At 39.8% G+C, this 23115-nt stretch overlaps 1 protein-coding gene across 1 annotated transcript in view; it reads right to left on the reverse strand.

Annotated features, from left to right (window-relative positions):
- The window catches only part of LOC145978540 (endothelin-converting enzyme homolog), a 172640-nt gene extending 169664 nt beyond the window's left edge, over window positions 1-2976 (reverse strand). Inside the window, exon 1 of the mRNA XM_083111199.1 lies at window positions 2918-2976. The gene's annotated coding sequence lies outside the window, so the exon portion shown is untranslated. The remainder of the gene's footprint in view (window positions 1-2917) is intronic.
- Window positions 2977-23115: the final 20139 nt, after the last annotated feature.

Genomic DNA, 23115 nt, shown 5'->3' on the forward strand with positions numbered 1-23115 from the left:
CAATCGTTATTTGGTGACGTTTTTTTTCTGGGCGTGTTTCTAGCTTCTAAAGTTCATAGCTGTAAGTTGCAGCATGGCATCTACACCTAAAAAGAAAAGACGAAGTTCGTGGTGAACTCGATAAAACAGCAATCAAGAAAGCAACGGTTCCGAGACGCATGGCTTGAAGAAGACGTGTTCAAAAGGTGTGTGGCGCCTGTACCTGGTGCCCTTTTAAGGCATCGTGTGATGTGAAATTATGTGCTGGCCGTAGTGAATTGTCGTGATATTCACAAGAAACGTGTATCTCAACTTCAGAGGCAGCCATTGCTCACGTTATGGACGAAGGGACCTTCGAGCAGCACAAGTGCACAACTTTTAGCTAATCGCAACGATGGGAATTAGGCCTAATAGTGAAAGACGAAATGGATGAATGGACAATTTTACAATTCCAATTTTATCCCAAAACATTTCTTGTCTATTGAAAAATATCAACGTTAAATCACGAGAAACGTGAATTATCTTAAAATATAGGGTACAAAAGATACAACTTTTAGGGTTTTGATTGATTCATTCATTCATTTAGTTTTTCTTACTCGCTTCACTTGCCGTAGGGACATTTGGTCAGTTGTAGGGACATTTTGACTACGTCTGCAGGGACATTGCCGAAAAGTGGTTGGCAACACTGTTCAGTATCCAGATAGCTGGTGTCCAGTTTGCACGTGTTTGTGAAGTGTTAAGGTATTAACAAGAGTTTTAGTTTTAGTATTACTGGTGCTTTTCTGCTGTCTAATAATGACACGCTGTTCGTACAATTTAAAGCAACGAATTTTTACGTACGACTCTTACGTCATTACAAATTCTTGTAGGGAAGTTAGAATACATTTTGCAGGAGAATTCCCAGAGGTTCCTGTTTCACACAGAGACAGTGTTCGAAAACTTGCGAAGGAATTTAGGTAAACAGGGCCTGTTCTTGATAAGAAGCGAAGGGTGAAACGGCGTGTACTTACTGAGGAGAAAGTGGACGTCGTTGGAGCCCTCCGTCGCCTTGCTCAAGAAACAAACATTTCCATAACGTCTGCGTGGCGAGCTACCAAACTTTTAAACCTGAAGCCATGCATTGGAAGAATAGAAGAAAAATATCACGAGAGAAATTGAAGCAATTTCGAAAGAGGAACTGATACGTGTTGGTAATACCGTAAATGTTAGGATGCAGAAGGACATTTCCAACATCTCTTGTAACAAGGTACGTGCTCATTTTAATTGCAGCTGTCAATGGAATTGAACAAGCTTATTTCATTACATAGCAAGCAGTTCCAGTTACGCGCATGTTGCATCCAGTTTGCCGGCAGCAGCGTTCTCACTGTCCATCGCGCTAGCCAACGCTCCACGAACGGCTTGACCGTGAAAAGCACTGCATAAATCTGTTTACATCGTTACAACAGATGCTGTACCCCTTCAGAGAAAATTTCTAGTTCGCCTATGGATCTGCCTCCTTCCAGTGGCGTACGCAAGAGGGGTTACTGGGTTAACCCCTTCCTTGAACTTTTGAAATAATATGGAAAATGTTGTGGAAAAAAATATCACAATCAAAGTTCTGCGACAGCAATAATAATAATAATAATAATAATAATAATAATAATAATTTGGATTATTATTATTCCCATGCATCACGGAGAAAAGCACAGTATTCCAAGCACCTGCGTCTTTAAGAGTGAATGCCTTGAAAATAAACACGAATTTTTGAAAGTAAAATGTTTCTGAATTCGAACCACAATAAACCTAACTATTTTGAGGCGTTTGTTGGTATAATAAGAACAGCGAGACAATCCAGATGTGAATTATCGTGCATGTGCATGATTGATTTTGAGAGCGGTATCGACGTTATTGCGAACGTTCTTCCCGGTACTGATTTCGTATCCCCTTGTGAACTCTCAAGTGATGCTGAATCTACATTCACGTCACTAAATAATATTGAAGAAGAGCTTTGTGAATCACCTAGAAGCGATAAATATGTTGCAATGTTTTTATACTGACTTTTGAACGCAAAAATAGTATCAGTGGAATTTACCAGCATCGCGCCTCATCATCATCCCGGGTGAGTTTCATAGTTAAAGGTAATGTAAATTTCCCCATGTATATAGCATGAAGGCACATGTAGGGGTGGGGCCTCACACATTCTCGATCTCGGTCATTTTTGGAGATGATGTGATCAGCACCCCGCTCCGGCCGCCTGTACACCCCAGGGTTCCTCTCAGATACCCATTGATTTGAGGCTGGGTGAGCCCCAAAGCCGCTTAATGCGGTGACAAGGCCGGAAAAATTACGACCTTAGATCACACACCGCAGGAATCGAACCCGGAGTGGTTGTCAGACGCCCTACCGCACCGCGGTTCCTTGGATGAGTTCCGTACTTTGATTATTTCCATTTATTTTAATATATTGGCTTGTTCTTATGGATTTTCTTCACACTTAAAATGTCTCACCTATCATATACAATTAACAGTTGACTACACAATTATTTCGTAACAAAGTTGACATTCTCCAAGATTTCATTAAAAATTGAATGACTAGAAAATAATTTCGTTCTATTGCTTTTATAAATATATCTATGTAGATCTTTACAACTTAATAGTAGCAGTGGTATTACTAGTAACCGCAGCTGCATTAGTAGTATTGTTGGTATTAATTACACTAATGAATTAATTATAAGTATTAATAATTAATTCATTAATGTGTAATAAAATGTGTAATTCACTGGTAATGTGAATTTGGAGAATGTTTTAGAAATAACCCCCCTTGATGAAATCCTGCGTACGCTACTGTGCCCCCCACCAAATCGTGGGTATACGAGCCTGGTAACAGAGGTCCAGTTACTCCATAAAGTAACAAGTTACTTTCAGAAGCTAATTTCCAGGGCAATATATGAATAACTTACCTCACCAAGCTCTGGAAGTGGATCGAATGTGTGACAGCGAACGAATGCAACAGTCAAACGATCCACCTTCACATGTCACTTGCACATCCGGACTTGCATGATAATCTCCATACATCAAGAAGCTGGACTTCCGAGGGTTTCCTTACCCAACCATTTCCTTCCTTGTTGTCTTTGTTTTTCCATATTTTCCTTGAACAACAGCCGGAAAGCCGCAATCTGAAAAACCGACCACAAGGAAAGCTTATGTTAACCATATGCGTGAATACAGCTTTACCAAGATGAGAAGACCCCCATGGAAACTCACGAACTAAAGTGAACATTCTTTTGTTTTCTTCTCTCGCCTTCCCTTCCTTGTGCCCCCTTGTCAGGCGGCCCCTACCCATGGGACCTTGCATAAATTAATGTTTTTGTCTAGAGAGGCTTTATAACTGCAGCCTGCAATATTGGGTAATTTTAGTTTCATAACCATTGATGCAAGGTTACCAGCAGTGACGTCGATTAAATAGGTGTGGAGGGCCAGACCACTTTTGCCTCTGCACCGTGCTCTCAAACTGCTAAGCCTTCTCTACCAACTAACTAACTCCCTCGCCTTCTCAAACCCGAAAGTTTATGGTTGCAGCAACACAAACCTTCCATGTGTTCCTATCCTGAGCAAGATCAATCCAATTTTTTCCATCCTTGCCGATTTCCTTTAGGTCTATTTCAACGTTTCGTTTTCCCTCCATCTTCGTCTTTGCGTGCCTACTGGTTTCTTACCATCAGGTTTCCCAACAAGAATCCTGTAAACTCTTCTTTCCTCTCCCATTCGTGCCACATGGCCTGCCCACCTAAGTCTTCATGATTTAATTATTCTAATAATATCTGGACATGAATACAAATTTTGTACTTCTAAATTATGTAACCACCTTCTCCACTCACCTGTCTCCTTATCCCTTTTATGTCCAAATATTTTTCTAAGGGTTTTATTTTCAAATACTCTTAATTTATGTTCCTCTTTTAATGTAAGGGGCTAAGTTTCATATCCATGTAAAACTACAGGCAAAATTACTGTTTTGTATATTTTAACTTTTACTTTCTTAGATATTACACGAGAAGATAAAAAGTTTATGAAGAGAGAAGTAACACGTATTTCCTGAATTAAGTCTGCCTTTTTTCCTCTTTAATTACATTTTTATTTGCTAGTATTACTTGTAAGTATTTGAATTTTGAAACAGTTTTTATGAATATTTAAATTTCGATTATTATACAGGGTGAGTCAAAATTATGTGAACACTATTTGTGAGTCAAAATTATGTGAACACTATTTGTGAGTCAAAATTATGTGAACACTATTTGAGTGAGTCAATATTATGTGAACAATCTGTTTTCTTTTCTATTCCAGGTTGTTAGTACCCATGGCTGACAGACTGACATTGGAGGAGAGAAGGGTGGTTGCAAGCTTAATGGAAGTTGTGCAGTCGGCAACAGAAGTGCGTCGAAGGTTTGCAGAACGATTTCCAAATAGACAACCACCAACTCGTTTAACAATATATCGCATTTACCAGAAGTTTGTAGCAACTGGATCAGTAGCAGACAATTATCACGGAAATGCGGGGCGACCTAGAACTGGCAGAAGTGAAGTAAACATTGCTGCAGTGCAGGAGGCCATACTACGGAGTGCATCAAAATCGACGAGACGTTGCAGTCTAGAAACAGGGATCCCACAGAGGACAGTGAACCGAATTCTATCCAAGGACCTTGGCATGCGACCATATCACTTACAAATCGTTCATGCTTTGACTGCTCGGCAGGAAAAGGTACGAGTAGACTGCTGTGAGATTCTGGCAGAAATGTCATGGATGCAGCCGGGCATTGTTAGTCAAATGATTTTCAGTGATGAAGCTACCTTTCATACCAGTGGTCATGTTAATCGTCATTTTTCTGGGGTACTGAAAATCCACGGATCGTTCGTGAGCATGAACGTGCATCCCCGAAGGTCAATGCGTGGTGTGCCGTGACCGCTACTGGTGTACAGTGGTGGAAAAAAGTTCTTCCCCATAAGACTTTAATGGCAGTAAATAATGCCGGAAAGGTAGGCAACACACATTGCACCTTTAGGTGATCGGGTGATTCTGTCTGTCTCAAGGAGCAACTCGTCTTTCATGCAATAGCAAACAGACACAGGAAATGAAGGAAAGTCACGTGACATCAGGTGGAATGTTGTTCGTCATAAAATCGACTTTTCTCAAGCCAGGTCGCAGAACCGACAAGAGTTATAGCCGATGTCCGAAAATGATTCCCCTAAAACCGTTTAACGAAACGCTAAAATAATTCTTGCCTTAATTACAAAGGCTACTATACTATATGTGCCGCGGTAGCTCGGTCGTTTGGGAGTTTGATTACCATGCGAGAGATCTGAGTTCGATCTCCGACTGGGAAGAATTGGAATTTTTGTCCACCTGTTCAAGTTGCTCCGGCGCCCACCCAGCGTCGTATAAAGTGGGTACCTCCAGGAAACTTGGGGAGGGGGGGGTAAAGGCGGCCAGGGACGTGGTGCTGATCACATTATCCCCACCTTCGGCCGTAACAAGAAAGTGTGGGACCCTAACTCCGCACCCCCTACACGCCTTCATGGCTTGCTGTAAAGCACAAGGTAGCACTTTGCTTTTTCATTTTTTATACGTCCCGATTTTGTCGGAACAGAAATTTCCAATTTCTACGTGGACTTTCTTCCAAGTTCCGTAGGGATGTGAATAGGCTCCAGTTTTTCTTGACACAATTCATCCATGTTATATTTCGTTATAAAAACCACGGCCGATATCCTGTGTGTGGGGGGGGGGGCTATAATTCAAACATGTGAGGTGATACTTTTCTCACTACACCATTCTCCGATTCTTCGTATCAGAAATAAATCTTAATTCCATACACTGAAAATGTTGCACTTCCTACATCTTATCATGCAAATATCTAGCAGCAAAGTAATGTGTAGGCACATAGTGGTTCGGATACCATTTTAAACTGTAGGTGCATTCCCGATTAGTCTTACTGTGCATAAAGTGGATTTAAGACACCAAATCAACCAACCAACACAATCCCGTTATCGTCCAGATTATCGAAACCAGCAGAAGCTTCGTCGCGAATAACATAAGCAGGAAGACAATGTGAAATTACCGAACAGAAACAGAACCTAGAACGGCTAGATTAGATTAAATCGTCGATACAGCACGCGTTCTGTAATGAAGAAGAATACGAAAGTTGAAGGACCTCGATACACACACACACACTTTTCCTCCCCTCAATGGTAAGATATCTTTCTTGCAGAGAAGCCTTTACGTAGGCCTTCAAGGACACGACGAGAAAGTGTTTTACATGCAATGGCGGGACCAAAACACAGGTTAGTTTGATATGAAAGCTGTGTTCCTCCTTATTTCGTACGTCATTGATAACAGGAACACGGGCCTCGTCTGCTAACCCTAGTTTCGTAGAGCAGACGCCTGTTTGCCACCCTTTGGTTCAGTGACCTTCGCTCGTAGTTAGCAAGAGTGAATGACTCACCAGATACCTGTTGCCTGTGAGCTTATACAGGAATAGATATTTCGTTAGCGTCTGTAAGTATTGTTTCATCTGCAGTTAGGTCAGTTAACGTTCGAATTGTTTCCTAATGGTTACGTTATTTATAAATTAATTCTCGAGAGTGAGCTTTCTATCTATTTGTATGGGGGGGGGAGTATACAGCCTGCATGTATTATTTTTTTCCTGAAACAAGAAGAAATTCCAAGACAAAATAGGAGTCGTAGAAGAGTACTTAACAAAAAAAAAGAAGAAAACGAAAATGTAAATGTTTAAATAAATTATTGTATAGATCGAGTGAATAATATTTTCTCACGGGGCCTCCTCGATGGCGTAATGATAACGTCGTCACCTTATAATCTAGGGATCTCGGGTTCGATACACGGTGGATGCACGTAGTAGTTTGTATGTTATTTTAAACTGAAGGTCCAGTCCAGATTAGCTTATCTGTGCAGAAAAACTAAAAAAGAAATTGTCACAGTGTAAGAAAATTTCATGTTCAACCACATACAAAAGGGAATAATTTATTCCATGTTGGAGTTCACATTTATAGCATCTAACCAACACAATTATGGATCGCAACGTATTTTCTCAGATCCATTTTAATTATACGTGCATGATAAAATAACAGAAGTTGAGGAAAGAGAAAGCCAAGCGAAACACAGATGCCTTCTCCAGAATTTCAAATCTCGTTACGTAAGGTTCTGGGTTGAAGTCCCGGGCAGGCATGACTTTCTTGTTCTTGCCCTTTTATCTGCTCTATTTCATCATAAATCGTCGTTATGGTTTACCTACAGGGGAAGAATAATGACAATAATTGCCAATACAAAGCCAATAACGAACAGAACAACAACTCAATTAGGAAGATGTCAAGAAAGAAACAAGACTTTACAGTGTCTCCGTCTCTCGGTTTCTCGAATTGAAAATTGCTCTCCCGTTCTCGGTCTCGGCTAGTTAAATATAGAAATCGAAAAAGTATGTGAAGATACATATATTTCATATATCCCGGTTTTATAGGAGATTTCGTGAGAGATACTCTTCGATCATGTTTATTTTTATTAGTTTTGTTACGTAACATCACTTTTCTTCCTACTCGCGGACGAGTGACCATTACATGAAATTACTGACGAAATTCTCAAACACCTGTGACAAGGACGATACTCAAATCCGGGAACTTTGGTGACGAGATGGAAGGTTGACCACTTAATGAGCTTGCCCACCGAGTCTGCTTAATGTTGCTTGTGTCAGGTAATTCGAAATAACTGTCAATATCCAACATTCATTATCATTTGTTTCATAATTTATCTTATTGATGTTATTAACCTGAAGTCGAAGAAATAGGTGAAAGCAATAATGAAAGATTGAATGTCTATGATGTTACTTCGTGCCGAATAATATGACGTGATATTATTATATGAATATATTAATAATATACTATGCCTAGTCATTCCATTGATTGATCCCAATTGCGTACACAAAATATGGTATAATGTCCACTCCTAACCAACCTCCGTGGCGGAGTGATTAGCACAGCGCGCTACGACAGCATGGGCCCCTGGTTCGAATCTCGGCTTGGCCATGGGTGTTCTTGGTGAGTGTCCGTTAATCAATGTCATCATATCATCACTCATTAGTCATCTTCATCGTCGCTATTTGCCAAAAGTGAAAGAATAGCGACACTAAATAACAATAATCCAATCAAATGGAACATCTTCACCGATTTAATTGTATATCGTACCAAATTCCCAGTTTATTACTGCTTCTTGCTTCATTTTCCTGCATCTCAATTGTTTTCCGATTCGAAAAAAATTGGAATGTTGAGCAGTTGATTGTGCATTGTTTCGTTGTTTGGATTGTTTAATTAACGTCGCATTAATTAGTTTTAGACCAATCGTGACAGAGGGAATCGAGAGCACAAAGGAAGGGGAAAAGACAAGTTAGAGACCACGGCTCTCTTTAAAGGTAGGATTCCTTGAACACGACTGAAGTGACTGCAGAATATTATGGATAAAATTTGTTTCGCTTCTTCCTTTTATTTCTGTTTCAGTTATTTTACTTCTCTTATCTTCTACCACGCGTGTTAATCGTGTCGGTGAGGAAGAATTATAAACTCGTGAAATGGACGATGGGACAAAAAATATATATGCCTCTCCTACGGTTCGAAACTGTGACCACAAAATATTGTGTTATTTTTAAAATTTACGTCAAATATGGTTTCACTCGTCTCTTTCTCAAGGCGTTCCATTGCCTATCCGATGGCGTAGTGGTAAGGTCTTCGACATGTAATCAAAGGCTTCCAAATTCAATACCAGATAGAGGAACATTTGGTTCGGATCCCACTTTAATCTGTAGGTCCAGTGCATAAACTGGAATTAAACCATTAGCGTGTGGCATGTGGCCTGTGATGAGAACCATCATTTCAGTGAACCTTCTTGACAATGACCAGTATCACTCGAAAAATATTTTCTTACGAGTAGATCTTGTTAAGAAACCAGTTGCTCAAATGTTCTTCTTGAGGCCACGTAGCACCCAGCTATTGTTTGTTGTTGCTGGGGCATGAGTCATGTGATTCATGCTATCAATGCTCAATCCTTCCCGAGAACTCAGATCCACCAGACAAACTTAAGCGAATAATTTGTTATTTGGGTTGCATAAACAACAGGCTTTAAGACGTTACAAAATGCTAGGTCCCGTGGCCCAGGTAATTCTTTCTCTGACTGTACTTGGTCCGTATTTCTTTACAACCCAAACGGTGAATGCAGATGACTACTTGCAAATGCTGAAAGAGTTTGCCATTGATAACATGTCCCTACAACTTAGACAAGAAGGGTATTTTCAACAAGATGGTGCACCGCCCCATTTTGCTTGTACCGTTCGCGCTTATATTGATCAAAAGTTCCCAAGGCGTTGAATTGGTCGCTGCGGACAGTTGTCATGGCCTCCCCACTCTCCGGATCTCACACCCTGTGACTTCTGGTTATGGGGTATGATAAAGGAGCGTGTGTATAGTACAAAAGTGAGAGACCTCGAAGAACTCAAGGACAGATTAAAAGGTGGGATATCCAATATTTCCCCCGAAATGTCTGTTCTGGCACTAAATTGTACTGTTGAACGTTGGTTTGAATGCATTAATCGTGCTGGTGGTCAGGTTGAGACTCTGTATAACGAAAACTCTGAGTAAATACTTTCTCTCAAATAGTGTTCACATAATTTTGACTCACCCTGTATAACACTTGGTTTCGGCCTGTAAGCATCTCCAAACCTCTCTCTTTAGCTGCTGCTAAAAATATTTTAGCATTATTCTAAATTGTATTTATATCATCCCTTAGTAAGTCTACATCATCCGCATATGCTAACAACTGAGTGAGACCAACGAACACTAGAGAGGACCTAAACCGGTTTTCACGCGGCCAAGCTGTGACCATTTGAAGAACCGGCAGCCACATCCTGAGTGATCAAAACATTGGGTGTTTACGAAGCAAGCGCAAGATACCGAAGGTGTGCTCACCTTGTAACTGCACAAATACAAGTGATAAAACAAAATGATCGCCATATATTTCGTAAATAATTATTGTATTACTGTTATTTATTATATTTTGAAGTATAGCAAGCAGAATTCGCACAACCAGAGAGGGAAATTTCTGATTTCTTATGCCCATCCTTATATCATAAGCAGCGTCTCACGTCTACGCGTAGACAATGTAAATCAAGCAAATGTAGATCAGAGCCGGCCCAAGAGCGGGGGAGGAGGGGAAGGGGCGGCAACCCCGAGGCTCCGTGTTTCAGGGGAGCCCACAGCAGATAAAATTATTTGGAGGTTTATTACGAGTTTGTGGGACGCCGGTATTCTGATTTTTTTCTGACATCATGGATTCTTTTTACATTCTTTAAAATATCAAAATTACTGACACCATATTATAATGAAAGTACTACATAATAATCGGATCCAAACATGTCAATCAAAAATAATATGTACTATTCGTGAATTCATGGAGTTGAAATATTATTTATATGAAACCATGTAAATTCACTTCAGACTTAAAATTCAATGAAAAGAAAGCAAACGAGAATTATTATCATAGAGAATGTTATTGGATATGATTAAAATTGGAATTTTTATGCGTAAATTATTAGTTTGATATTGAAATGAAGAGAAAGACTAATTTAGAAACTCAGCATCCCATAATTCTTAATTTTAATCTTCAACGTGTTCATCTTATTCCTTCATGTAATAATACGAAATATGTACATAAGTACATAAATTAATTGTTTATTCATTATAATTTTTTTGTTTTTGTGATAATGTAGAGCATCTGTACTTCAGACTAATTAACAAAAGTCTGATTTTTTCAGATCTCTAAAAAAAAATAAAAAAAATAGAGGTCCAGCGTATATTGTATGCCCCAGACCCCACACCCACCTATGGCCGGCTCTGATGTGACTATACATATGGAATGCATTTAGACAATGTAATCTATGTAATACTGTAAACTACTCGGCGTCCAAGGAAGGCTAAAAGAACAGGGTTTTTTTTGGAAGCAGAATTAAATTAATTATCTTTGGTTTTGACTTGTTGAATACGTGCGGGATACGAACATCTTGTTAAGTGTCACATACTGAAAGCAGACAACGTTTGTCGCATGAATGCAACCTGTATTTACTAAAAATTTCGTTTTCACCAAAAGTTTATACTCGCGAAAATTCTGACTTCTTTTCACCTCGATACAGGTTGGTCAGAGAAGACCCTGTATATAGGCGGACAAGGAGTCGCCTAGAGCCTACTCTTACAGGGGCCTCGCAAAATCGATAATATATAGGTACTTATTTTTGATAAATGAGTAGAATATATTTCTTTCCACCATGACTGAAAATGAACTTCAAACAAACTACAGTCACGGATACTTCTGGGTTGTAGCAATCCTATTGAAAGTATATGGGGCTGTTACAACCCAGAAGTGTCCGTGACTGTACATGAGGTTTGGTGTTTTATGGCAGAGTATGAATATGAATAATGAAATAGAAAAATGTTATAAGGTTTGGGACTTCGCAAATCTCAGGGCCGCCACGGAAGTTGGCATTGTTAAAAGAATAGGTGTCGTTCAAGACAGCATTTCACATTCCTTTTCTTGCAGGTAACATTGTCTACAAAGTGGCAATTTTTTTATCATAACCAATAACAGTTTTTCATAATTCCCTTTTGTTTACTTTGCGTTGAATTTTGACGCTGTTGTGAAATTCTCTTTCATGTAAAATAATAATCTCACTTCATGGTTTCATTCTATAATTAAACGAATAGTACACATTAACAACTTTATAAAAAAAATATTTGAACACGAATCTTATGGAGTTCTTTGTTTGGAATATGATTTCAGTAATTTTGGATATACCAGGCTGTCCCAGACGTCCTGCACCATACAAGGGCGAAAACGAAACACAGAATATCAGAAACAAAGACAGACTTTATTCGGCAAAGTACAGGCCTCCATGTTCAATTACCTTCACCCATCTCTGCGACAACAGTTCAATCTGATGGCGATACCAGGTGGCAGGTTTAGAATTGAAAAACTCACGCCAGGCAGAATATACCTCATCATATGAATTGAAGTGCCGACCACACAGGAAATGTGTGAGAGAGCGAAACAAACCGTAATCCGATGGTGCAACTTCCAGACTATAGGCGGGATGAGGTAACAACTCAAATCCGTCTAGCTCCGTAGTGTGTTGGTAACTCTAAGAGACCGGTGACTGGGAGCATTGTCATTTTGCAGCAGTAACCTCTTCCTCCTCGTTAATGCCGGGTATTTCCCGTTCAGAATGGCATACACTCGGCGTAATTGTTCAGAATACAGTTCACCTGTTACAGCATGACCTTCTGGAACAAACTCGTAATGGACAATCTCGTCAATATTCCACCACACATTCAGCATGAGCTTTTTCCCAAACCTGTCCTGTTTCACATGGGCGATGGCCTCCTGTCTTCTTTTCACCCACTGTTTACGTGTATCGGGGTTTTCAGAAACACCCACTTCTCGTCTCCTGTCACAATTCTCCTCCAAAAACGAAGATCATGCGGGTTTTGTAGCAATGTCTGGCAAATTGCAACTCTGCGCTGGGCCTGCACCTCTGTCATCTCGTGCGGACTTTGTCGGGGCTCTTTATTGGTGTAATCCATGTCATGCAAGCGACGGTTTACTGTCGATTTGGGTGCCCCAACCACTCTTGCTAGCACACGTGTGCTGGATTGTGGTGTAGCATTCACAGCATCCTGCAGAGGCTCGTCAATGTCCATCGGAGGTCACCCCGTGCGGGGCTTGTCCGCGAGGCGTAGATCACCTGAAGCAATTTTTTTAAACCAAAGGGAAGCTGTCGACCGATTCACCACTTCTTCGTTCTCCACACGACAAATTTCCTCCACTGACGCTTCTGCTGTTAGTCGTTTTTTCCATAAAAAAACGTAGCACTGCACGAAGTGCAATTTGGTCCTCACTCATCGTGCCCACTTTAACTTCACGGGAACACTCGCTACACATGCTGTGCGTGCCTTCCCTTGATCCCACGAACCTGTCCTCTATGCCTGCCAACAGCCTTTCACCGGTGGCACCACCTACCCTCGCAAACCTCACCTCTTGGCATGGCCGTATTTAGAGGGGGGGTTTCTAGGGTTCAAACCCCCCCCGAAACTTCTGACATGTTGGATTAATGGAAGTTCAGAAACAAAAATCTGTAACTAATTTTCAATTTTTTTTTCGAAACATCACAAAAATACAAGGAGACAATGTTGAAATGATCGATCTAGAATTTTCATACATTTGGAATTCTGAAACTTGATTGAAACAGGATTTATTCTCAGAATCGTAGCCCACTCGCGACCCCTCCATTTTCACTTCTGCTGTTATCTTTCCAGTGTTGTTCCTGCGTCACAAGGAATATAGACTGAAGATTCCCTTATGATTGTCCCAAAATTCCCTTTCAAGCTTTTAAATTCCCTGTCCGATAAAGTCGAAAATCCCCCTTGATAGGAGTTCAAACCTAGGATCTCCAGTTTTGTAGCACATTACATTCGCGATTGAGGTTACAATCCATGCACCACGCTAAGTTTTCAAAAAGAATAACTGGTTCCACACTTTTCAAAATTCCAAAAATTTAATTTTAAAGTCAAACAACAAAAACTTTATGACTAAAATTTCCATCTAACTTTTAAAGCTTTTCTCTTGAAGGTATCTAAAGTTTAATGACGAAGTATAATAATTGTGCATTTCAGTACACACTGCATGAAACGTAAAAAAAAAAAAAAAGAAACTTGTGCTGGATATTCACTGATCTGCTGGATTGAGTAAGCCCCTCAAGGATATAACAATAATATAATAATAATAATTATTAGTATTATTATTATGGAATAAAATTGTTTTATTATTATGAAATTTTAATTTATTGTACAATTATTGTTATTATTTCTATTATTCAAATTTCTGGCGACGCCCTTGGGAACAATTATGAATGAACCCCCCCCGAATTTTTTTCCTGCCTACGGCCATGCCTCTTGGAGCTCAGTGTGCTGATGGTGCAGGACTTCTGGGACAGCCTGGTATTTAAATCTGTCAAAGGAATCTGTGAAGTCAAGAAAATGAGATTAGTTGCTTAATTGGAAGCAGCAGCGTCCTATAAACTCGTAAAAACTGGATGGAAACAGTTAATTTATTTGGCACGGGGCCGGAGTTGCCTCTCCCTAGGGCCGGCTATGATAATATACTGCAGTTACATATTTATCGGAGCCTTGTGGAATAAGCACAAACGAAGGTAAAGGTAAAAAAAAAAAAAAGGTAAAGTGCTCCCCTGTGCTTAGCACCACGCCATGAAGGCGCACAAACGAAGAAAGTATTTAATTCTCCAAGTTATTTTGTGTCTCGAAGGGCTATCTTTCTGTGCAAAAGAGGAACGTTCCGCGAGGCAATATGCGTGCAAATTTTGTATTAGCACGTTATGCAGCTCTAACCTTTCGCTAGAAAAGGTAAACAACTCATCTGTACGATAGTAGAAATCTTTTATAATGCGTAAGTGTTCCTTGTTAAGTGTTTCAAGTTAGCTGTAATGCGTGGGTTACGGCTTGTTAACGTCTGCGCCACTGTCAGCTGTTCAGCCTGCCTGACCACTTGCGAGCTACCTGCTCCCCGCTCATATTGTTTCCAAGATGGCTGCGTCGTTGCCTCTCTAGTGTTTCTATATATAGCTAGTTGAGTCAGACCATTTAATTTTAGTCCTTCATTAGTTTCTTTTACCTTCTTAGCAGCATATTATAAGGCTGCTTAAGTAAATGTTAATTCCTTTGTACTCAAAATTATACATGTAATTGACCTATCTCATATCATAGTGCTATTTGTACTCATATGATTAAGTGGATGGAAATAAATCTTATCTTATCTTATCTTATCTTATCTTATCTTATCTTATCTAATACATCTCCCTGTCTTAATCCGTCACACACATTAATTAATATCTTATATATATCTTTATCTGTGTTAGTACCCATCAGAATTTTACTTTCTGTCTCATTCTTGCATACTTTTATCATATTAACAAGCTTCTTAGGTATTCTAAATTCGACAAATATATAATTTATCTCTTTTTATCAGAATCATATGCTTTTTAATATCTATAAATAGATGTACATTTTCATTATATTCCCACTTTTCTCAAGTGTCTGTCTGATGTGAAAAATGTGATCTATAGTTGATCTGTTACGTTCAAATCCACATTGATAATCACCTATAATTTCATTAGCATAAGGGGTTAGTCTTGTTAAAAGCATGTTAGATAATATTTTATATGATGTTGAGAGGAGAGAAATTCCACGGTAATTATTTCAGTTCATTTTATCACCTTTTTTAAACACAGGAACAATGATGGATTTTTTTCACTGTTGAGGAATTTCTTCTTTATTCCATATTAAACAAATTAATTTATGAATTTGACATAATAACGTGCACTCTAGTAAAGCTCTGAGTTCGTCTTTTCATTCAGGAGTAGAATTTGGCAGGTGAACCAATGCTCACAACAACTCTTTTATTGATTTGTAACAAAAAAAATATATTTTTTCTGTTCCTGGGTAATAATTGTTATTTCCTAATGCCTTGTGTTCCAAAAGTATAGAAAATGGCTAATATTCCTCATAAACTTTGTTTTTGCAGCCAGGACAATGATGTTTTGAGATTTACCCTTTACCAGTACACGTTTTTTCTCATTACGAATAAAGAAGATAAATAACGTGTCATATTGCGCGCTGTAGCAATATACTGGTCTCTCCTATAACTGAAATGGACAGGTCTTGGCATTCTGCCAGCAACAATAGTGCAAATCGTGCAGTTTGAAGCGGTTCATTGTCGTCCTAGCTGCCTAATTAGATACACGTTTACAATGGCATCAAGAGGCTGCAAGTATATGGCAGACGAATTTTGTTATGTCTGTGGCCATTTTATAAAGAAAAGAGGAAATAAGTACTCTCTGAAAGCATCTGCTAAAATGTGTGAAGAATACAGAGCATATTTCGGCATGTCTCTAGGGGAACAAGACAAAACCTGGGCACCTCATTTCATCTGCGAGAACGGCAAAAAAACTCTGGAAGGTAAGACGGAAAATTAAAATGTAAAATTTTAATAATTTCAATTATATATTAAATATTGAGGGTTTTCTTGAAGAGGCCTAGAATTTTTTGTTTATTTCAAATGTATTTTGAAAAATTACTTTTACTAACACCTTACATGTTTAACATTTAATAAACTGCTATATACTTTATTTTTACCCACATTAATGTTGAATTGTACATCCTGTTTTGTAAGTTGCTTGTGCACCTAATCAATAGCAATGCACCTAAATCACACGGTTCTGGTGCAGTTGTGCACCTGATTGACAAAGTTAATAAAAGTATATAATTTTGTGCATATTAAATATATATCTACATATCTCTATGTTGTGAAAATACACATTAGTTTATTTTTGTCTTTTGTCTTTTGCAGGATGGTACAGAGGAGAAAAGAGAGCCATGAAGTTTGCTATCCCAAGAATTTGGCGGGAACCCACTGACCACTCAAGTAATTGCTACTTTTGCATGGTGGATCCTTCCAAACGTCGGGCTGGAAAGAATGCGCAAGCTATTATATATCCGGATATACCTTGTCCATCGCCCCTGTGCCACATTGCCCTGAGTTTCCCGTGCCCACTCCTCCGGAGAAAAAGCTGCCCTCTTCAGACGAGAGTAGTAAGTCAGAGAGCGAGGAAGACATTTATCTTGATACTTACAATTTTCGAGCCGAGGAGAGAAACCCGTACTACCCCAATCAAAAAGATCTTAACGACGTAATAAGAGATCTTGGTCTCACCAAGTCCAATGCAGAACCCTTGACGTCCAGGCTTAAGCAGTGGAATTTATTAGATGAAAGTGTGCAAATAACAGATAAGAGGAAGCGTCATCAAAGTTTTTCCAGCTTTTTCATAAGTCAAGATGGACTCTGCTTCTGCCACAATGTCACCGGTCTGTTTGAAGCAATTGGAATTGACTTCAGTCCAAATGAGTGGCGCCTCTTTATTGACAGTTCGTCCAGAAGTCTTAAAGCCGTGCTTCTTCATAATGGAAATACATACCCGTCTCTTCCACTAGCAAAATCAGTCCACCTCAAAGAGGATTACAACAGCATAAAGCGATTGCTAGATACCTTGAAATATGATGAGTATGGATGGGAAGTCATCGGAGACTTCAAAATCATAGGATTTCTAATGGGTCTCCAAGGCGGTTTTACCAAGTTTCCTTGTTATATTTGCCTATGGGAGAGCAGAGACACCAAAGAGCACTACAACAAGAGGTACTGGCCACAGAGGACCGAGTTCTCTGTGGGAAAAAACAACGTCAAGTGGGAGCCACTGGTAGACCCCCACAAGGTGCTAATGCCTCCACTCCATATTAAATTGGGCCTGATCAAACAATTTGTCAAAGCTTTAGATAAGGAGTCAGCAGCCTTCAAGTACCTTCAAGACTTCTTTCCTAAGCTGTCTGATGCAAAGATCAAAGCCGATGTATTCGTCGGCCCACAGATAAAGAAGCTTTTGGCGTGCGAAGAATTTCCCAAGAAGCTCAGTGAGAATGAAAAAGCGGCTTGGAACAGCTTTGTCTTAGTGGTTAAGGGCTTTTTGTGCAATCATAAATCCGAGAGCTATGTGGACCTGGTTGAGACTCTGGTGAAGAACTACGGCAAAATGGGCTGCAGGATGTCCCTGAAAATTTATGTCCTCGATGCTCACCTTCATGCATTTAAGGATAACATGGGAGCGTACTCGGAGGAGCAAGGCGAGCGTTTCCATCAAGATATATTGGACTTCGAACGTCGCTACCAAGGCCAGTATAACGAGAACATGATGGGAGACTATATTTGGGGGCTGATTCGTGAAAGTAATGTACAGTATAATCGTAAATCCCGGAAAACTACTCATTTTTAAATATTTTGCAATAATTTTGTTCACAACTAGAGTGCAAATATATGTCACTTTTGATGTATATGTGTTTGTTTTTTTTTCTTTATGTAATTGAAAAACACGAATTCGTATATTTTCTCATTGAAAATAGGTAAAATTAAAAAATAACACTGTCCTGGTCACAAAAACAAAGTTTGAGGGGAATAATAGGCATTTTCTATGGTTTCCGGTCAGAAGCCTTTAGGAAATAAAACTCACTACACAGGAACAAAAATCGTGTTACAGGGTGTTATGCATAAAAAGTTAAAGGGCTCGCACAACATGTGGCTCGTTGAACTTGGAAAGATCGAAGATTAATATGTTCCATTTTCTTCTGCTTCCCTGGAATGGGATGTCCTGCTGTCAGTATAATTTGTCTTGGACGACTTCCACGAAGACGAAGTTCCCAAAGGACTAGCAGCATCTGTCAGTTTTGGGAGTCCCTAACTAGGACGACACCACTTGGGACTCTCTGAATTGGTAATTTGTCTGAAACAAAGCACGAGTTATTGTTTCCAGTCCCAAACTGAACAGGAAGTGTAGGGGTTTGAAAGCGCAGGGGGGGAGGTTTCATCCTTCTCCTCAGCTGGTATGAAATCAATGCCAAGTGCTTTGTTATTCTTAGCCTTTTAATAGCATCTTAAATTTCAATCGAGTTATGTACTGGTACTAAAGATCATTTACTTCTGATTTATCTTCTACATGAGCATTTAAAGGGTCATTAAAACAATTCTTTCATCTATTAAAAATATCGCTTGGGTCAGTCAAAAATTCAGTTTTTATATTTTATCAAGTTTACTTTAGGTTGCCACCCCTTTCTAAATTCAATTACACCTTTATATGAATCTCTCATATTTTTGTTTTTGCTGTTTGTTTCAATTTCGTTAATTTTGCTTTTCAAGTAATCTCTTGTTTTGCTTCTAAACTTCTCGCTTTATTGTATTATAATTGTTTAAATTCGCATCATCAGAGTTATTTAATCACTTTAGTCTAGCCTGATTTCTAATTTCTGTTAGATTATGACATTCATTATCAAACCATGGATTACTTTTTCTGCATTAATGGTATCCTATATTTTATTTAGCTACTGATTCAATTGCATTACGTATATGCTCCCAATTCTCATTTGCGTCTTTTTCATTTATGTTTTCATCATCATTTATATTTTGCAAAATATCAAATCTGTTTACAGTTTAATTTAGCAATCTTTCTTAATTCTTTCATCAGCAAATTATCCTTTGTTGTTTATGTTGCTTATGATTTACCACTGAGAGTCTTTCTCTTAATTTAGCAATGACTAAATAATGGTCATTGGCATAGTCAGCACCTCTATGTGAACGAACGTTAATTATGCTAGTATGCCTTCTTTTATCAATTACAGAAGGTTGTTCGGGATCTCTGGTGACGATTTTGAAAGCCGCTGGCGGCGCTGTTATCAACGTCAGTCCGTCCAAACGGTGCATGCTGAGTCACGTCAGTACCGAGAAAGCGTGTGCAGAGTGTTGTGCCATTTACCTACAACGATGCCGAAGAAAATTGAACCATACTGGGAGGGCTACATAACAGCCCTTTCCGATGCTATATATAGGAATTCGGCAATCAAAGGAATGTGCAAGAAGCGTGGTTTTGTGATATCGAAGAACGGGATCGGTGCGGTATTGAACAAAAAAGGCAAAGGCCGACTGGGCCTAATTCCACAGGGGAAGAAACAGGCAAATCCACGAGCAGCTACGAGTCGTACACCGGACATAGTGAGAAAAGTGAAGGCCCTTGTGTCGGGTGGTAACCCTGCCCCCCAAAGGAGTATCGCACGTAAGTTGGGAATGTCTGTGTCAACAGTGAACACCATAATCAAGAAGGACCTGCAACTAGAAATGCGGCATAAGCGGCGAGTTCACAAGCTGTTGCCTCGTCACATTGTGGAACGTCGCACGAACGCTAGAAAGCTCTACGAGACCTATCTTGCAGGGGAGAGATGGAAAAATGTGGTGACATTAGACGAAGCATATGTCTACCTTAGTGACTGTCACAAACCCCGCGCGATTTACTACCGCCCTCGCGACAAAAACAATCATCAAACATTGTATCGAGAATGCCAGGAAAGTTTTCCACGGGGTTTCATGATCATCGCTGGATACTGCTATAATGGCAAGCTAGCAATTCGCCGTGTAGCTAATATTGTGAAGGTGAACTCCACGTACTATCAGGATGAGGTTTTAACACCCATTTATAACATAGATATCCCGGCACTGTATGGGGGGGGGGGGCAAAAACCAGGTCTGGGTGCACCAAGATAAAGCATCCAGCCATACCTCCCGTTCGACTCGTCTGTTCTTACAGCGAATGGAGGTGGAAACTGGCATCCGTGCAATTCCTTACAGCGACATTCCGGTCAAGGCGCCAGATGGGTCACCCATGGACTTCTGTGCATTTGGACTCCTAAAACGGGCCTTAGGAAAGAGACGTCCACACACTCTCAATGGCCTCTGGAAAGCCTGTGAGGAGGAGTGGGAAAAGTTGGACATGATAACTCTTCGGAAAAGTCTGTTGCAATGGAAATTACGTTGTTGGCCTATAGCGCGGAATGCTGGTTTTCCAATTGAGCATGATCGTTGGTGGCGACATGAGTTTTCATGAACTTATCACCCTTCCAACATTGTCCTCAGAGATCCCGAACGACCTTCTGTAGAATATTGGCCTTGTCTACCAAGAGAAAGTACCCAATTGCCACCGCTACTGGCTACCAGACAAATATGTATCTTTTTTTATTAACTAAAATTTAGAGTTCTTTATTATAATAATAATAATTGCTAACACTTATAATTTAATTCATAAATATATTATTTTCTTTTCTTTTCTGGTATATTTAAAGGAAATTTGAAAACATTGTTAATTTACTGAACACACAACTATTCGAATACTTCTGAGAATTGATTGTAAACAATAATTACTAAGCTGTACACCATGTGACAGACTTTGTTTGTAAGCGACTATGTGGCTGATTGTTGGGCTGAATGGGGGCGGGGGTTTGTATCGGTAAGTTAATTTTTTTTTGTTACTTTGGATCATAATGTTGCAACTCTATAATTGTGCGTTTAGCTCTAGCTGTAATATTACCATGTAGCATAAGTGGTTACATATACACTCAAGTGCCAAAAGTCATGGGATAACAGTATGCAAATATTCACGTGGCGCTAGCATCGCGTAACAGGTGTATATAGGTAGAGCGTTACCAGTGCTTTCAGTTGTACTCTTGTCAGTCTTGAGATGTCTTCTAACGTGATTATAGCTACACGGCGAGAATTATCAGAGTTTGAACGCGGAATAATAGTGGAGGCTAATCGCATGGAACATTCCATTTCTAAAGTTGTTCGTGCATTCAACGTTCTCCGATCCACAGTGTCAAGGGTATACCGAGAGTACTTCATTGCAGGCAGAGTACCTCCCACCAGCGACGTCTGAGCAGAGTCGTCCGTGCTAACAGACAAGCGACACTGCGGGAAATCACATCAACAGTAAATGAGAGGCGTATGAGACAAGTGTCTGTGAGGTCAGTTCAGCCAAATTTGGCGTTGATGGGATATAGCAGCAGAAGACCGACTAGAGTTAGAGTGCCTTTACTATTAGCACCCCATCGGAAGCAGCGTCTTACTTGGACTCATGCACAAATTAATTTTATCCTAGATGATTGTGTCGCGATTCTAGTTGGTCCGAGCTGATGGTAGGGTTCGGGTGTGGCGCAGACCATATGTGGCCATGGACCAAGTTGTCAACAAGGCACTGTGCAAGCTGGTGGTGCCTCCATAATGGTGTGGGGCGTGTTTACATGGCATGGTTTGGGTCCTCTGGTCAAATTGAACGAGTCATTGACCGAAAATGCTTGGTGACCATTTGCAGCCCTTCATGAACTTCATGTACCCTAACAACAATGAGATTTTCCAGGATGACAATGCGCTATGTCACCGAACCACGATTGTTTGCAATTGGTTTGAGGAGCATTCTGGACAATTCCAACGAATTTGGCCACCTATATCGCCCGGTATGAACCATGTGGAACACATTTGGAATAGGTTCGAAACATCCATTCGTAGAGATGATCCTGCACCTGCAACAACCACACAACTATAGCGACTGCATGGCTGAACATCTCTTCAGGCGACTTCCGCCGACTGGTAGGGTCCATGCCACGTCGAGTTGCTGCACTTCGCCGAGCTAAAGGAGGTCCCACATGACATTAGGTAGGTATCCAATGATTTCTGGCACTTGAGTATAATACTCCAACAGCCCCTTGTTTACAATAATATCCTCCTGTTTGGAATGATCTTCAGTATGCTTGGTTTTAGGGCGCAGAGAAGGGTGGAACAATTCTACCAACCACCTAAGACGCAAGAAGCGACTTCCATTAAAAATTTCAAACGGCATTACTGTCGCACGGGATACCAATGGCAGTTAACGTTGAGATAACACTGAAAGTTAATTGCTTTCAGTGTTATTGATGTGAAAGCGTAACTTGGAGGGGGCAAGGGGTACTTGGCCTTCCCATTATTTTCAGACGCTATGTTTAATGGATAGAAAACCTTTTGAATTACGCCCCCCCTCCCTCCCCCAAAGTTAAGACCCCAAGTTCGATTCTGCCCCTCAAAGTTAGGTCCCAAGTTACGCCCGTAAGAAAGGCACTTACTGGTATATTGATGCGTCTGGTTCCATTAAGAAATATCAGCAGCCTCCGTGGTGCAGTGTTTAGCACAACGCTCTACAGGTCCTAGATTCGACTTATGGCTAAAGCATTGTTTTTCAAAACGTGAGTACATATTATGCCTGCTTCTTAAATATTTATATCTTAACAGGAATAGTTAGTGCATGAAAAATCTGTATTTTTGAACAGGTGATTAAATAAAATAAATAAAAAATAATTAAAATGCAATCATAAACTAAAATATACATCTTTATTGACATATGACTTCGTTATATACATGAAATATTAATATTCAACATGATAAAATACAAATATATCTTTTTTTTGGTCCCTTCTTCATTACATAAATTACTGTTTCTTTCAGTAGACTAGAGTTGATCCATTCTGTAACTACATAAAATTAACTTTCGCTGTATGAAATAGTCGTGTGCTGTTCGTACACTTGGATGGATTA

The sequence above is a fragment of the Lepisma saccharinum genome, chromosome 25, assembly GCF_977018435.1.
Source record: "Lepisma saccharinum chromosome 25, izLepSacc3.1, whole genome shotgun sequence".
In the NCBI taxonomy this organism is placed as follows: Eukaryota; Metazoa; Arthropoda; class Insecta; order Zygentoma; family Lepismatidae; genus Lepisma; species Lepisma saccharinum.